The sequence below is a fragment of the Salvia splendens genome, chromosome 16 (assembly GCF_004379255.2).
Source record: "Salvia splendens isolate huo1 chromosome 16, SspV2, whole genome shotgun sequence".
NCBI lineage: Eukaryota > Viridiplantae > Streptophyta > Magnoliopsida > Lamiales > Lamiaceae > Salvia > Salvia splendens.
The window spans coordinates 29,609,250-29,627,287 of NC_056047.1; the positions used below are offsets into that span (position 1 = coordinate 29,609,250).

An 18,038-nucleotide genomic window follows, 5' to 3' on the forward strand; every position below is an offset into this window, starting at 1 on the left:
ATCAACTTACCTAGTATAACGACATGTAGAAAATGACATTCATGATTCATCTCTATATATGTTGCCTGCCTCTTTGTCTTCTATCTCCTTCTTCTTCAAATGGAGGTTATGACACGCTTATGGCTTGTGCTTGCTGCTGCAATTTCAGCTGCAGTTGCCTTCCCAGCTCAAGAGGTTATGAATCTCACTCTTATTTAGAATCTCTGTATGGGATTGCTTCTGCTGTTGCTCCTCCCAATGCTCTTACGGTGCCTCTTACTCTTATCAATGGAGCTGCTGCTAAAGGAGCTGGTGGGATTTCTTGCTTTTCAAAATGCTTTCTGAAATTGATAATGGCATTTGATTTTGTGTTCAATTTGACAAATCTTTACTATTTTATTTTTCAATCTTGGAATAAAACTGCAGTCTTAAATATATAACCTTTCTTGAACCATATTGCAGTGTGTCTAGATGGAACTTTGCCCGGTTATCACTTTCATCGTGGATCGGGAAGCGGGGTGAATAGTAGGATTGTTGATTTAGAGGTTTGTGATTGTAACAATGCTTAGATGTGTGAGATGCTGTTTGATTCTTTGCTACACTCTAAATTGTTTAATTTTTGGTCATCTTGTTGTGTTGAGGGGCAATCTGTGTCTGATTCATATGTTATGCAGTACCTGTTAGTTTCTGGATTACAAGATAGCAAAACCGGGCGTAATACAACCCAAAAGAAGGAATACAGAAGAAAGAACTGAACTGAAATTACTAACTTAAAATTGAAACAACTAAACCAGTATGGTATGATAGCCGAGTCGAGGAGGCCTCTTCCCGCAAGACGAGATACGCCCCGGTAGTGCTCTCGGTTTAGCGTGTCGTCCCCAAAGGTAAAACGGCTACGTCTCTTTTGATGCATCACCGCAATCAACAGAGCTCCGGCGAACTGGATAGAGGAGAGGACAGAGCTTCGACAGAAGGACAATGCAGAAAGAGGGAGAGAGCTTATGTAGAGAATGCTTGTATGTGTGTCCTAATGCAGTGGTATGGCTAGCCTATTTATAGGCCAAGCCACCATGCAGGGTCAACCAAGCCATGAAGGCTCATCATGGCAGATCCGTAACCGCCGACGGTTACGAGGGTGTGGCAGGAGTGTGCCATCCGTGTGTGGAGCGTGTGGATTTCTCACGTGGCAGCCGTGACTGTGCCTCGCTTGACGACGTGTCAAGCCACTTGGATTGCTGACTCGGCGGTGGTCCAAAAAGAAAAGTTTGGGCCAAGCCCCAAGCCCAAAGACCAATTGCCAAGATCCAAGTCCAAGTCCAAGTCCAAGATCAAGATCAAGATCAAGATCGAGATCGAGATCGAGATCGAGATCCCCGAGGCCCGCGAGCACGAGCACGGGCTCGGGCGGGCGGCGGCGGCGGCGCGCGCGTGTGCGCGCGTGTGGGCTCTTTCACCCATCTTGGTCCACTATAATTATTAAGTAACATAAAGTCACTTAATTTAAACACATTAAAAGATGTGTTAATCCTCCAATGTGGGATAATTAACACTAGTTAATTATTCCCTAAGCTCCAACTCCAAGCTTTAATTAAAAGCTAATTATGCCAACTTTAATCCACTATTTCTCACTCACCGGAAATCGGATTTGAGAAAGTGAATATACTACATTTATCTACGTAAAATTTAGATCGACGCTATGTCATTTAATTTCACAAAATTAAATGTCTCGTCACATTTATTATTTGGTCAAAATCCATTGACCGGGCATATTTAATACCATGATTTCTACAATCCCCCACATGAGTGGAAATAGCGGAATGCATATGCATGCAGACACAAGCTCAACCCTCGAGAGGTATATAAGCATAAGGATAGGTAGTTGTTGGCTTTGAACCTTCCATACTCGACACCATCGGATACAGAAACGGCTTAGTAGCGCGATGCTTTGAACTAATCCCCCATGGCGTGCACCGAGACAATGGTGTTAACGCTTAAACACCTCAACCTCATCCGTTCTCACATTTTTTGTCCATTGCGGTCTTGGACACCACTTTGGATTCAAAAGCGCGTTTTATGAAGCGACCACACTTCGCACTTACATAGGTGATTCTTAGTCAAGTACCTTGCCATACTTGGTCTCTTTGAGAAGTCCATCTCTTTGATATCTTTAAGAACCATTAAAAGTCATAGACTTAGCCTTTACCACTAGGCAAGTTCTCCAACACTCTATTGCTCTCTAGGGAATAGATATAGTCGAGTGTTTCTCATGAACTCTCATAGCTTAGTTGTCCCTTTGAACCAAGTTCTTGGGATCTCCAGTCATCATGGTTGGGTTACCACTATGATTATTCTTTAGTTTGTGGATTTCAAACTCATTCCCTCTAGCAACTTATTCATTTGATCACGGTTTAACCCTTTGGTTAGCGGATCCGCTAGATTATCTATTGACTTCACATAGTCAATTGTAATCACCCCTGTTGTCATCAAGTGTCTCACGGTGTTATGTCGTCAACGTATATGTCGAGACTTACCATTATAGAAGCCATTGTTTGCCGTTCCAATAGCTGCTTGGCTATCGCAGTGGATCAGCACTGGTTGCACTGGCTTAGACCAACATGGAATATCTTCAAGGAAGTTCTTAAGCCACTCGGCTTCCTCACCCGCCTTATCTAAGGCAATGAACTCCGATTCCATTGTTGATCGGGCTATACATGTCTGTTTTGTGGATTTCCACGATACAGCACCACCCCCAATAGTAAAGACGTATCCACTTGTTGAAAGTGAGTCTCTATTATCGGATATCCAATTGGCATCACAGTACCCTTCAAGTACCGGGGGGTATCTCGAGAAGTGTAGCCCAAGATTTTGAGTATGTTTTAAATATCTCAAAACCCTCACAAGAGCCCTCCAATGCTCTTTGCTTGGATTGCTCGTGTAACGACTCAGCTTGTTCACGGCACAAGCAATGTCAGGTCGAGTGCAATTAGTCAAGTACATAATGCATCCGATCACCCGTGCATACTCTTCTTGTGCAACGGGCTCGCCTTTGTTCTTGCTCAAGTGAACGTCGAGTTCAATTGGAGTCTTAACCGGCGCGCCATCATAGGCTTTGAATTTATTCAATATCTTCTCAACATAATGTGATTGTGTTAAGATGATTCCATCAGACGTTCTTAGAATCTTCATTCCAAGAATTACATCGGCTAGACCCATGTCTTTCATGTCAAAGTTTCTCTTTAACATGGCATTTGTATCGTTAATTACTTGAGTGTTACTACCCCAATATTAACATATCATCAACGTATAGACACACTATAACATGGCCGTTATTAGTGCTCTTGATGTAGACACATTTGTCACATTCGTTGATTTTAAACCCATTTGATAACATCACATTATCAAACTTCAAGTGTCACTGCAATGGCGCTTGTTTTAATTCATATAAGGACTTTACGAGCTTGCATACCTTTTTCTCTTGTCCAGGTACTACAAACCCTTCGGGTTGTTCCATATATATTTCATCTTCTAATTCACCATTTAGAAACGCGGTCTTTACATCCATTTGATGAATCTCAAGATTGTGCAATGCAGCAATAGCGATAAGCACTCGGATAGATGTAATCCTTGTTACGGGTGAATAGGTATCGAAGAAGTCATGTCCTTCCTTTTGTTTAAAACCCTTTACTACTAATCGGGCTTTATACTTATCAACTGTTCCATCGGCCTTAAACTTTCTTTTAAGGACCCATTTGCATCCTAAAGGTTTAGCACCTTCGGGAAAATCAACCAACACCCACGTGTGGTTTAGCAAAATTGAATCAATTTCGTTTTGAACAGCTTCTCTCCAATGTAACCCGTCTGGGCCATCGAATGCTACTTTTATAGATGTTGGTTCTTCGTCCAACATGAAAGCAATGTAGTCAGGACCAAAAGTTTTTGGTGTTCTGACTCTATTACCACGTCTTAGTACTGTATCTTTTGGATCGGGCCTTGCACGCTTTCGCGATTCAGGTTCCGCATCCGCTGATTTAGAACTAGTGGCTTCTTCTTCCACTGGTTTAGAACTAGTGGCTTCTTCTTCAATTCTTGTCTCAGAATTGGTTACGACTTTTTCTTTGTCTTTGCAAGGAAATGTATTTTCGAGAAATACGGCATTCCTTGACTCAATTGTTGTCCCCACTGTTATAGTCGATATTTCAGACTTGTGAACAACAAATCGATATGCACTACTGTTAAGTGCATATCCAATGAAGATGCAATCAACCGTCTTAGGTCCGATTGTAACTTCTTTGGGCGGAGGAACCATCACCTTTGCCAAACACCCCCACACTTTGAGGTATTTGTAGGATGGCTTCCTTCCCTTCCACAACTCATAAGGAGTAACATCTTTTCCTTTGAGAGGGATTTTATTCAAGATATAGTTGGCTGTCAAAACAGCTTTACCCCACATGTTATGTGGTAATCCTGAAGTTAGAAACATTGCATTCATCATCTCTTTTAGAGTTCGATTTTTGCGTTCTGCAACACCATTAGATTGTGGTGAATATGGAACAGTTGTTTGATGAATTATACCACTTGCGTTGCATAACTCCTCAAACGGGGCTACATATTCGCCTCCTCTATCGCTTCAAATCATTTTGATTTTACAACCAAGTTGATTCTCAACCTCGTTCTTATAATTTTTGAACGCTTCTATTGCTTCATCTTTACTTCTTAAAAGATAAATGTAGCAATACCTTGTGCAATCATCTATGAAAGTGATAAAGTACTTTTTACCACCTCTAGTTTGCACTATCATTAAATCACATACGTCCGTGTTAATTAATTCAAGGGGTTTTGTGCTTCGTTCAACCGAGTGAAACGGCAACTTAGTCATTTTTGCTTCAAGACAAATTTCACATTTATCTTGGATATCCAATTCATTAGCCTTTAGTAAATCTAAATTTACTAATCTTTTAATGGCTTTTGAATTTACATGTCCCAATCTACAATGCCACAAATTTGAAGACTCGGTCAAATAAGAGGAAGTAGATGCTTTATTATTATTAGCCAATGGCTTTGGAACACGCGGTGTTGCTACACTAAGCTTGAAAAGTCCGTCGGTTACATAACCTTTTCCGAGGGACTTCCCAAACTTATACAATGCAAACCTATCGGATTCAAATACAAGTTTAAAACCCTTATTCACTAGTATTGATCCTGAAACTAGGTTCTTCCGGATGTCCGGAACGTGCAGCGCATCCTTCAAGGTGATTGAGACGCCAGACGTCATCTTGAGGATTACATTACCAACTCCGAGGACTTCAGACGAGGCTTGATTCCCCATGTTTATCTTTCTCCCTTCAACGTTGTTGTAGGTGGAGAACATACTCCTATCTGCGCAAACATGTGCAGTAGCGCCGGTATCAATATACCAGCCACCCTTGTTGTTGTTAACAAGGTTGACCTCTTCAGTGACCACAGCAATGAGGTCGTTTTCATCCCAGTCCTTGAACTCCTTCTCAATGACGTGGGCAGCCGGCTTCTTCTTCTTGCTGTGGCAGTCTTTTGCAAAGTGGCCTTGTTTGCCACATTTGTAGCAGTCGCCTTCAAACTTCTTTGAAGGCTGATTTCCCTTCCCTTTGTCACTTGGACGGTTTGGACGAGAGCGTTTGTTGGAGGGACCGCCCCGCTCCAACAGATTGGCTTTGGCTTCATTTGGGGTGAATCCCTTGGCCTTTTGGTCGCTCTTGCGCACATCTGCCTCAATGCGCAACTTCACGATCAAGTCTTCAAGGGTCATCTGCTTTCGCTTGTGCTTGAGATAACTCTTGAAGTCCTTCCAACTGGGAGGAAGTTTGTCAATGATCGTGCACCTTAGGAATTTGTCGGGCAAGGTCATCCCTTCAGCCACTAATGAGTGGATGATCATTTGGAGCTCTTGGACTTGCTCCATGACGGATCGAGAGTCGACCATTTTGTAGTCCATAAACTTGGATGCTACAACCTGTTCAGTCCCTGCAGCATTATCTATGCTATATTTCTTTTCTAGGCTTTCCCACATTTGTTTAGATGTGGTTACATTGGAGTATACCTTGTACAAACTATCATCTAAAGCACTTAGAATGAAATTTTTACAAAGGTAATCTCCTTTCCTCCAAGCTTCATTATCTGCCATGACTTCGAGCCTAGTCTCTTGGTCGCTTGGTGCGGGCGGCTCGTTTTCAGTGAGAAAGTTGGCGACGCCCAATGTTGTCAAGTAGAACAACATCTTTTGATACCACCTCTTGAAGTCTGATCCTCCAAACTTGGGTGGTTTCTCGGCAGGTGGCATCATTCTTGGTGCCAAAGGTGCCGCAGTTGGTCCTTGGAAGGAACCAATTCCGTTGCCCCCGAAGGAGCCAACAACATGGTTGGGCATAGGGCCCCCACCATTCATGTTAGGCATAGAGCCCGCGATGAACGTACTATCCCCGAAGGGACTAGCACTCGCATGCCCCAACACTCGATCCATTAAAGGATCCGAAGGAACCACTAAAAGTGGAACCAACCGATCCACTCGAGGTGGATCCACCAGTGAGCCCAAGGGGATTAACGAACTCCCAAGGGGTTGTTGATGAAGAGGGATAGCGCCCGGGAGTGGGCATCATCGTCGGAATCGACGACGTATTGACCGGTCCAGTGGTCGCCATGGTGGAAGGAATGGCGGCGGTGGTGGCGGCAGCAGTGGTGTTAGATTCCGTTGACATCTCCAGCAAAGGGGTTTTAAGTTTTGAAATTATTAAGTTCAGTTTAAAAGGTCCAAATCCCTTCAAAGGCAAGATATCTCGTCTTGCGATTGTTAGTTTCTGGATTACAAGATAGCAAAACCGGGCGTAATACAACCCAAAAGAAGGAATACAGAAGAAATAACTGAACTGAAATTACAACTTAAAATTGAAACAACTAAACCAGTATGGTATGATAGCCGAGTCGAGGAGGCCTCTTCCCGCAAGACGAGATACGCCCCGGTAGTGCTCTCGGTTTGGCGTGTCGTCCCCAAAGGTAAAACGACTACGTCTCTTTTGATGCAGCACCGCAATCAGCAGAGCTCCGGCGAACTGGATTGTGGACAGGGCAGAGTTTCGACAGAAGGACAATGCAGAGAGAGAGAGAGAGCTTATGTAGAGAATGCTTGTATGTGTGTCCTAATACAGTTGTATGGCTAGCCTATTTATAGGCCAAGCCACCATGCAGGGTCAACCAAGCCATGAAGGCTCATCATGGCAGATCCGTAACCGCCGACGGTTACGAGCGTGTGGCAGGAGTGTGCCATCCGTGTGTGGAGCGTGTGGATTTCTCACGTGGCAGCCGTGACTGTGCCTCGCTTGACGACGTGTCAAGCCACTTGGATTGCTGACTTGGCGGTGGTCCAAAAAGAATAGTTTGGGCCAAGCCCCAAGCCCAAATACCACCCAAAGACCAATTTCCAAGATCCAAGTCCAAGATCGAGATCCCCGAGGCCCGCGGCCCGCGAGCACGAGCACGAGCACGTGCACGGGCTCGGGCTCGGGCGGGCGGCGGCGGCGCGCGCGTGTGGCCTATTTCACCCATCTTGGTCCACTATAATTATTAAGTAACATAAAGTCACTTAATTTAAACACATTAAAAGATGTGTTAATCCTCCAATGTGGGATAATTAACACTAGTTAATTATTCCCTAAGCTCCAACTCCAAGCTTTAATTAAAAGCTAATCATGCCCAACTTTAATCCACTATTTCTCACTCACCGGAAATCGGATTTGAGAAAGTGAATATACTACATTTATCTACGTAAAATGTAGATCGACGCTATGTCATTTAATTTCACAAAATTAAATGTCTCGTCACATATATTATTTGGTCAAAATCTATTGACCGGACATATTTAATACCATGATTTCTACAGTACCATGTTGCTTGTCTGATTTTAATCAGAGCTGAGTGTTAGCTTACTTTAGCACTTGTCCTTGATCTACTTCTAGAGGAAACGTTGTTGTTGTTTTAGTTTTAAGTCTCTGATTTTTTATTATATGAGAGGATTTGATGGTTAGAGGATAGTACTATTTTTATCATCTGTACATCCCAATTCATGATTTTGTTCTTATAAATGACTTAGTTCTTGAAAGAGCTAAGCATGAGCAAGATTGAGGTGATGAAATTCGATTGAATACATATATTTGGCTCATCATCTGGACAAACTAGTCATTTTTGGCGGGGGTGGTGCAACAACATTAAGTCGTGAGTTTATCGCAAGAAGACATGCGCCGAGGCTCATCAAATTACTTTGAAAGGCAGATTGCATTTACCGGGATACTCAGTGATAAGGCTTCGGAAAATCCAGGTAAGCTGATCTCTCAGTCACCGCAACTTTTTGTTTGATGACTTTTGTTATGTCAGATTTTTATAACTGGAATAGAATGAAGGTACGATACTGTGATGGAGCCTCCTTTTCCGGGGAGGGCGAAAATAAGGTATGATTTGTTGTGTTAGTGTACTTATTATCTCATCTACCGTTACTCCAAATCATGACTAGACAACGATTCTTTGATTTAGGCCGCAGGGTTGCAGTTTAGAGGGCAACGCATCTATCACGCTGCGATGGACGAACTGATGTCCACAGGAAAGCACAATCCCAACCAAGTAATCATGATTTGTCGATTGTTTTCTGTTGCTTTGTAATGTCGTGGTATTGATTATTGAACGAGTTGTGGTTCAGGACTTCTGGCCGGATGCTCTGCTGGTTGTCTAGCTGTTATTTTGCACTGCGACGGATTTAGAGGTTTATTCCCATCAAGTACCAGAGTGAAGTGCCTGAGCGACGGTGGACTCTTTGTGGATGCGTAATGTCCTAATCCTTATACTTGTAACACTTGTAGATGCGGGGTAGTGATAAAATGCAAACTCTAAATAACATTGATCTGAACTGTTAGAAAATGTCAACAGATGACAAAATAACATTATCACATTGTCAACACAGCGTCACGGTGCCTGTAGATGTATGTATATCTAAGTCTAGTTTTGCAATATGTGCAGTCCAGACGTCTCGGGTGGCCATACTATGAGGAATTTCTTCAGTGGTGTTGTTAACCTATAGGGTGCTGGGAGGAACCAAGCCGGAACTTGCAGCAACCACGGCGATCCAACTTCGGTTCAAGATTTGGGGTAGTACTATCTATCTGTTTTGTATCAGTGTTTCTTTCCTGAGAATGTAATAGGCAACATAAGAACCCCTCTCTTCATCCTAAATGATGCATGGCAGGTAAGCAGTAATATAGTGAACTTTCTCAACACATCTTCTACTATAACTATAACATCCTTTTTGTTTTTGTTAGAAATAATGGGAAGAAATTCCCAAGCCGCGTACAAGCGGTACTCTAACTATTACAATCAAAAGGAAACTTGCAATAAAAAGAGGAATGAAAATTACAACGAAAATAAAGCGAACCAAATTTATAAGTCGAGTCGAGGAAAGTCCTCTTTCCGCAAGGCAAATTACGCCCTGGCTAGTGCTCACGGAATGGCGTATTACCCCCAAAGATAAAACGACTTCCTCTTAGCGTGTAGAAGCACCTCAAACCCGCTAGGCACCGGTGAACTTGATGGAGTTCCGAGAATCGAGCTAGACAATGCTCCTAAGATGCACACTAGAATGCTTGAGACTAGAGAAAGGGAGAATGATTGTTGGTGTTTTTTCGTCTATCTCTCAAATCCACACCTATTTATAGGATAGGAGTGGCCACATGAGAGGTCTCGGCATTAAGGCACCTCATAAACATTTGGAGGTTGAAAAGCCAAAAGACTTAGGAAAAGGAAAGGTTTTGAGACCCTTCTAATTTCCCACATGTTTTTCCTACAATCCCCCACATTGGTTAGAGCGCTGCAAGATCAAACCAACACCAGACACAAATGAATATATGCAGACTCTTTTGCTCAATTCTCGAGAAACAATATTGCATTTGGAATAGTAGCTTGGGGCTTTGAACTTTCCATAGTCAACACTATCGGGCATACCGGCGGCCTAGTGGACGTGATGCGTTGAACCATTCTTCCTTGGTGTATACCGAGACAATAATATTGACACAATATTATTTACAAACTCATCAGTTCTCACGTTTGTGTCCATTACTGGCCATGGAACACCACTATGGATTCATAAGTGATTCACATGTTGAAGCGGCCCACACTTCTTCACTTACATAGGTGATTCTTTTCCAGGTATCCTGCAATACCCACCTCCTCGAGGTTTCTAAGAATCATTAAAAGTCAAAACTTAGCCTCTTACCACATGCAGGTTACAACACTTAATGCGTTCTAAAGAATGGGCGAAGATTTAAAATCTTCCGAGTGTTACAACTAGATTCAGATAGTTTCGTTTTCCCATTGAACCAAGCCCATGGGATCTCCAATCGTATGGTTGGGTTACCACTATAATCATCTTTTAAGATGTGGTTTTCAATCTCATTCCTTTTAGCGATTTATGCAATTGATCACAGTTTAAACCGTTCGTTAACGGATCCGCTATGTTATCCACTGACCTTACATAGTCAATTGTGATAACACCACTTGTGATCAATTTTCTGACGGTATTATGTCGCCGAAGAATATGTCGAGACTTACCATTGTATAAGCCACTATGTGCTCTCCCTATAGCTGCTTGGCTATCACAGTATATCACTACTGTCGGCACTGGCTTCTTCCAACATGGAATACATTCTAGAAAATTTTTGAGCCACTCGGCTTCTTCCCATGCTTTATCCAATGCGATAAACTCAGATTCCATGGTGGAATGAGCAATACACGTCTGTTTCGTTGATTTCCACGAGACAGCACCACCCCCCACAGTGAACACATAACCACTCGTTGAGAACGAGTCTTTTGAATCAGAGATCCAATTTGCATCACAGTACCCTTCAAGTACTTGGGGATATCTTGTGTACTGCAGCTCAAAGTTAAGAGTATACTTCAAGTATCTCAAAACCCTACGCAGAGCTTTCCAATGTTCCTTGCTTGGGTTGCTCGTAAATCGGCTCAGCTTATTCACCGTACACACAAGATCTAGTCGGGTGCAGTTTGTGATAAACATCAAACTCCCTATGATCCTTGCATATTCTTCTTGAGCTACAGGCTCACCTATGTGCTTACTCAAATGCACGTTGAGTTCCAATGGAGTCTTAGCTGGCTCACAATCGAACGAGTGAAATTTCTTTAGCACTTTCTCAATATAATGAGATTGTGTCAGAGCAATTCCCTCATGATTCCTTTTAACTTTGATTCCGAGAATCACATCAGCTAAACCCATATCTTTCATATCAAAATTTCTCTTCAACATATTTTTGGTTTCGTTGATAATGACACTATTGCTGCCCATAATCAACATATCATCTACATAAAGACACACAATAACAAAACCGTTATCTATGTTCTTAATGTAAACACACTTATCACACTCATTGATAGTGAACCCGTTTGACAACATCACATTGTCAAACTTCAAGAGCCATTGTAACGGCGCTTGCTTCAACCCATATAATGATTTTATCAGTTTCCATACTTTACGCTCTTGCCCAGGCACAACAAACCCTTCGGGTTGTTCCATATATATTTCTTCTTCCAGATCACCATTCAGAAACGCAGTTTTCACATCCATTTGGTGAATCTCATGATTGTGCAAAGCAGCAATCGCAAGAAGCACCCGAATGGAAGTGATTCTCGTAACAGGTGAATAGGTATAAAAAAAGTCATGCCCTTCTTTCTGCTTAAAGCCTTGGACAACTAGGTGAGCTTTGTACTTATCTATAGTACCATCGGGCTTATATGTCCTTTTCAGAATCCACTTGCACCCGAAAGCCTTACAGCCTTCAGGCAAGTCTACTAACACCCAAGTGTTATTTCTCATGATGGATTCAATTTCACTGTTGATAGCTTCTTGCCACCACGCTGCATCTGGGCCAGACAAAGCTTCCGCCACTGACTTTGGTTCGTCATCCAACATAAAAGTTATGAAGTCGGGACCAAATGTCTTAGCAACTTTAACCCTTTTACCACGTCTTGGTTCTATATCCTCAGGACTTGACCTCGTCCTTTTTGGAGAATTAGAACTAGTGGCTTCATACACCATTCTATCACTAGAACGATCATCTTGTTTCTTGCAAGGAAACACATTCTCAAAGAATACAACATTCTTTTATTCAATTATCGTTCCTTCAGCTACATCAGGTATAGCTGACTTATGAACTAAAAAACAACAGGCGTTGCTGTGAAGTGCATATCCAACAAATATACAATCCACTGTTTTAGGACCAATTGTAACTTGTTTTGGAGGCGGCACTTGTACCTTCACTAAACACCCCCATACTTTAAGGTATGCATATGAAGGTTTCTTTCCTTTCCACAACTCATAAGGAGTCACATCCCTTTTTTTGAGTGGAATTCTGTTCAGGATATGATTCGCTGTTAACACGGCCTCCCCCCACATGTTCTGGGGTAATCCTGAATTAATCAACAGAGCATTCATCATCTCTTTTAGTGTTCGATTTTTGCGTTCAGCAACACCATTTGATTGAGGAGAATATGGAGCTGTGGTTTGGTGAATTATTCCACTTGCATGGCATAATTCTGCAAACGGCGCTACATACTCACCACCTCTATCACTTCGAACACACTTAATTCGACAATTAAGTTGATTTTCAGCTTCATTTTTGAAGTCTTTGAACGCTTCAATTGCCTCATATTTACTTCTTAATAAGTAAAGGTAACAATACCTTGTGCAATCATCTATAAAAGTGATGAAATAATTTTTACCACCTCTTGTTTGCACAAATTTTAAATCACATACGTCTGTATGGATCAATTCAAGAGGTTTTGTGCTTCGCTCTACCGAATGGAACGACAGTTTAGCCATTTTGGCTTCAACACACACTTCACATCTTTCTTGTGAGTTAAACTTATCTACTTTTAGTAAATTAAGATTTACTAATCTTTTTATAGCATTTAGATTTACATGTCTCAATCTATTATGCCATAAATCAGAGCTTTCAAGCAAATAAGAGGATGTATCATCTTCCTTATTGCTTATTACTTTTCCACGGTGAATGACCGTAACATTCAGCTCAAAAAGCCCATTCACTAGGTGACCTTCACCTATGAACTTTTCATACTTGGTCAATATAACCTTTTCACACTCAAATTCTAGTGAAAATCCATGATTTACTAGAAGTGAGCCTGACACCATTTCGGATGTCTGGGACATGCAGTACATCCCTAAGGGTAAGAACTTTTCCAGATCTTAATTTTAGGAACACATTACCCACACCAACCACCTTAGAGGAGGCTTGGTTTCCCATACGTACTTTTCTACCTCCAACAGATTTGTAGGTAGAAAAAACGCTTCTTTCAGAGCACACGTGACATGTGGCACCTGTATCAACAAACCATTCATTTGGATTGTTACCATGGTTCACATCGGAGACCATTGCGACCACCTCGTGATCATTGTAGTTTATAACAACACGTTCAAATAATTTGCACAATATTGTCTCCACCAATAAGTACACAATTATATTGAACCATATGTGCATTGGTATATTCAACAACCCATGCATCCCAATTACTACTACCAAGTCTAAATTGGTCTTGCTTGTCAAATGATAAACGATAAACACAATTCTCAAGAGAGTAGATCTCAAGGAATTAACCATTTCGTAGCCCATGAACATTGGTACTGTTCGTTTCTTCATTCCAGCTTTGAAGCTCATGTTTTCTCCAACTTCGATTGATATAACCTTGTCTTAGAAGAGTACACTAATTTGTCTTGCGATTGTTAGAAATAATGGGAAGAAATTCTCAAGCCTTGTACAGGCGGTACTCTAACTATTACAATCAAAAGGAAACTTGCAACAAAAAGAGGAATGAAAATTACAACGGAAATAAAGGAAACCAAATTTATAAGTCGAGTCGAGGAAAGCCCTCTTTCCGCAAGACAAATTACGCCCCGGCTAGTGCTCACGAAATGTCGTATTGAATTGTAGGAAAAACATGTGGGAAATTAGAAAGTTGCATGTCTCGTTGCTGTGATTTGCAGGCTATTGCAAAATCTGTCGGAGATTGGTACTTTGACAGGGCAAATGTGAAGGCGATCGACTGCCCGTATCCCTGTGATACAACTGGTCATAACCCCCAATTCCATTGAACAATAATGTGCTTCTCCTCTTACATTTTTTTGTTACATATAGTGATCTCAAGTCCCATTTATATTGAGAAAATATTCATTAAAGGCAATAAGACTATGTCTGAGTTTGTTGATAAGAAAAAAGAAAGGGTCTACCTATTATACTGAGATCTCAGGTCTTGTAATTCTGGAAAAGGAGGTCAAGATACTGGTCTCAAATTTTATTTTATACTATTATTATTTTGCTGTTGAGTTTGGCTAAATTGGGACTGTTTGTGGAACTTACACGACTAACTGCTTCTTAAGACAATTTCTTAATCGTTTACTTTTGAGGTAATAATTATTTAAATTATGAAATTTAATCAAATTACTTAGTTTTGTAAAAATTTTATAATAAAATATTAATGTAACTTAGATAGTACGAATATTACTACTTAAACCTTACTCCTATTATGATATTATAATACCACAATATTAAAAAATCATTTCCCTTTATCTATACATATATAAAAGGAGAGTTTTGGAGAAAATAATAAGATTGCCATTATAAATTTTGTAATAAATTTTGAAAAATGAAAAAGTTTCTATTTATCCATCTAGTAATTAGAGAAATGAAAAGGTTTCATTTATGTGAATAAATTTAAATGAAGCCCTTTGACCATAATAAATACTATAAAACATGGTCACAAATATTATAATTTAAAAAAACAATTTGTTATTTTAGAAAACTATGGCTTTGATTAATTTAATATTATGTTCGTGTTCTGTTTTCCTTTATAATTTTTTTTAATATTATTGGGTTAAATGTGTGATAATGTTTGGATATAATCCATCACTAATGTTTCGTCACAATCATGCAGATCAATTCCACACATCAAATTACATGTAACAATATGCAAAGAAATTAAGAAACCAATTAAAAGAAATATCTTGTGGGAATAATGGCGTGAGTAGTGGAAGGTGATCATGGGAGTCTTTTGGTTTTTCACTAAGTAACCTTCATTGTCTTAATTTTGTGGTTTTGTAGTGTGTTAATTTCTTGACCTTCCATGTCGTTATTTTGTGGCTACAAAAAGCATTTAGTTGTGGATGGATTACCCACCAACAAAAGTATTTTCTTTTATCTCTCAATCTCTCTACATTTTAGTGTGTATTTCAGAAGCATTGTATTGCTAGATTTTCGGAGCTCAATCAATTTTGGCGATGCCTAGCGGGTTTGAGGTGTTTCTATATGCTAAGAGAGTTTTATCTTTGAAACAATACGTCAATTCGAGCGCACTAGTCGCGACACAATTTGTCTTGCGGAAAGAGGAATTTCCCGACTCGACTAATCATAGCTCTGGTTTGTTTTATTATTTTCATTGTGATTTCTGTTCCACTTATTATAGTTTTTTTTCTTTGATTGTAATAGTTAGAATAACACCTATATGATTTTATCTCAAATGTGACTCTTACTGTTGGACGGACTGATAAAATGTGACTCTTATTGTGGAACGGATAGAGTATTATTTATCACAATAAATAATACTAATTTATGTAAATGTTGCTTTATACTAATATTTTATTTTTATTATAATTCAACATTTCCAAAATTGATATATATGTTCTTTAATTTAATTTCATGTTTATTATCAAAAACAACATTAGTGTGTCGTAATATTTGTGAACTTACTTATTTTTTTATTTTGTATAAGGCAAAATTGTTGTTGCATATATGCGGTCATATTTGGTATTTTGATTCTTTCTTCTCATTATTCGTTTATGAAAAATGTATGCTTCGTGCATCGCACGTGGGTCAGAAATAGTGTGTGATATTTTATGCACTCTTCTTTAATTATTAGTACTCCTGTAAAATGGCCAATGGCCATTGGAAGTTATAGGGGAGCATTGACCAAATTTTAAAATTACTAACAAACTGAATGTCTGTTCTTATTACTTAAAAAACTAATTATTTATACTTAAAACAAAATTATTGTCTAATCTGGGTCAGAAAAAATAATCACAATCATCATAATTAACACCGACACCTTAGTTAATTACGATCGTTGTCTTATTCATGTGTTGTTATGTAGAAGGTCGTGTCTTATGTCTTCGACTGCTATATTCTTTTCGATTTGTTTCTCTAACTTATTTATTCTCAAGATATATGGGTTATTGGGGTAAACAATTTTATTTTAGTTTGTGGCCCAATAACTCAACAACCATCTTCCCTAATTTTATCTGAATCTTATTTTTTACTCTCCGACTTTGCTCAAATTATTTTAAAAAAAAATAAATGTTGGTCGTGTATTGCTCAGCTCAGTGGCCTTAAGGGGTTGGAACCGAGCTGCGGTCAGTCATCTGTAGCTCCACAACCCAAAATTATTTTGAACATGTGCAACTGAGGCTCTTATTCGCGGCGGAGGGAGTCCTTTTTATATATATTCGCCCTATGATTTTCTCTATTCCACTTAAAATAACCACATTACCTTTTTTGTGTTTTATTCAAAATATTAATTTTTTATTTAAAAACAAATTTTCCTCTTATCTCCATATTAAATATTCAATCGTATTTTTCACTATACTTTATCAACTTTAACAATTTTACATATTAATATGGTAAACAATATTTAGAATATATGTTTCAAAATGACACGTACTATACTATTAATCCACTAATAACCACTAACTTGGGTTATTCACTGAAAGTTAAATTATCAATTTCGAATTTTGTTACACTTCCTAAGTCAAAATTTAAGTTTAAAACATTGAATGCAAAAGATAACAATGAAATTGATTTCACTTCTAATTTGAAGGAATACGTGAAGACAGATAGATTTTTCAACAGCTAACACATCAATCAAAGAAGCTTTCTAATAATATAATATTATTAATTTTTGAAGGGTGGATCCAGTCTTCTTCTTCCTTAACAACCAAAACGCCATTTTTATCTCAGCAATCACCGCTGTAGCTTTTTTTCCTTAATCCAGTTCAGCCCTTTTTACCAGTCTAATTTCGATGATTTCTCTTCATGGAGCATTATTTTGGCGAGGGTTGAAGATAGTTTTTGAATTTTAAAAAAAAATGTTATAGCAGAAAAAAAAGAAAAAAAAATCTTCGGCGGCAATTTACCGGCGATTTCAACGATTTCCCGATACATTTCTGTAAGATTTCTTCGATCTTTCAATATTGCTCCCTTATTTGTTGGTTATTGGATTTTTTGTTTAGATTTTAGGTGCTTTTGTAAATTAGGGTTTTTTATGATATTGTTCGATTAGTCCGATGATTTGTTGTTTTGTTAATAGTAACGTGTTTTCATTGATAATATGTAAGCAATTGATTACATATGTTTGTTAAATTCATCCTGTCACGATCGCCCTTTCTAGAGTTAATAAATGTGGGTGGTCGCGACCAATGGGACTTCATGCTGGTTCTCGGTCCTAGTGAACGGGGGTCCGGCGGGTTTCTTTCAGTCCTCAAGCGGGCTAAGACAAGGGGATCCCTTATCGCCCTCCCTCTTTGTGTTGGCGGCAGATTACCTTTCAAGATGTCTGGATAGGCTGATCAAGGGGGATAGAGAGATGATATACAGATGCCGAAAAAGGCCCCCATTATCACTCATCTCTCCTACGTGGATGATATAATCATATTCTCGAGGGCACATAGAGAGGCAGTGGAAAGGTTGGTTGGATGTCTGGATCACTACATTGATGTGTCTGGGCAGAAGGAGAATAATGGGAAGACACACTTCTTTTTGGCGACTGAGCACGTGGAGTTTGCTAGCATTGTTGAGGAGGTTGGAGACTTTCGGAGAGGGGTGATGCCTTTCACATACCTTGGGGTCCCGATCTTCAGAGGAGCAAGGAAGGCAGATCATCTTTTGCCACTCAGGCAAAAGCTCATGGACAAAATC

The 18,038-nt window shown here is 39.8% G+C and overlaps 1 pseudogene; it reads left to right on the forward strand.

The window, feature by feature from the left end:
• The first annotated feature begins 111 nt into the window (after positions 1-111).
• Positions 112-14,167, forward strand: LOC121770476 (annotated as a pseudogene).
• The last annotated feature ends 3,871 nt before the right edge of the window (positions 14,168-18,038 follow it).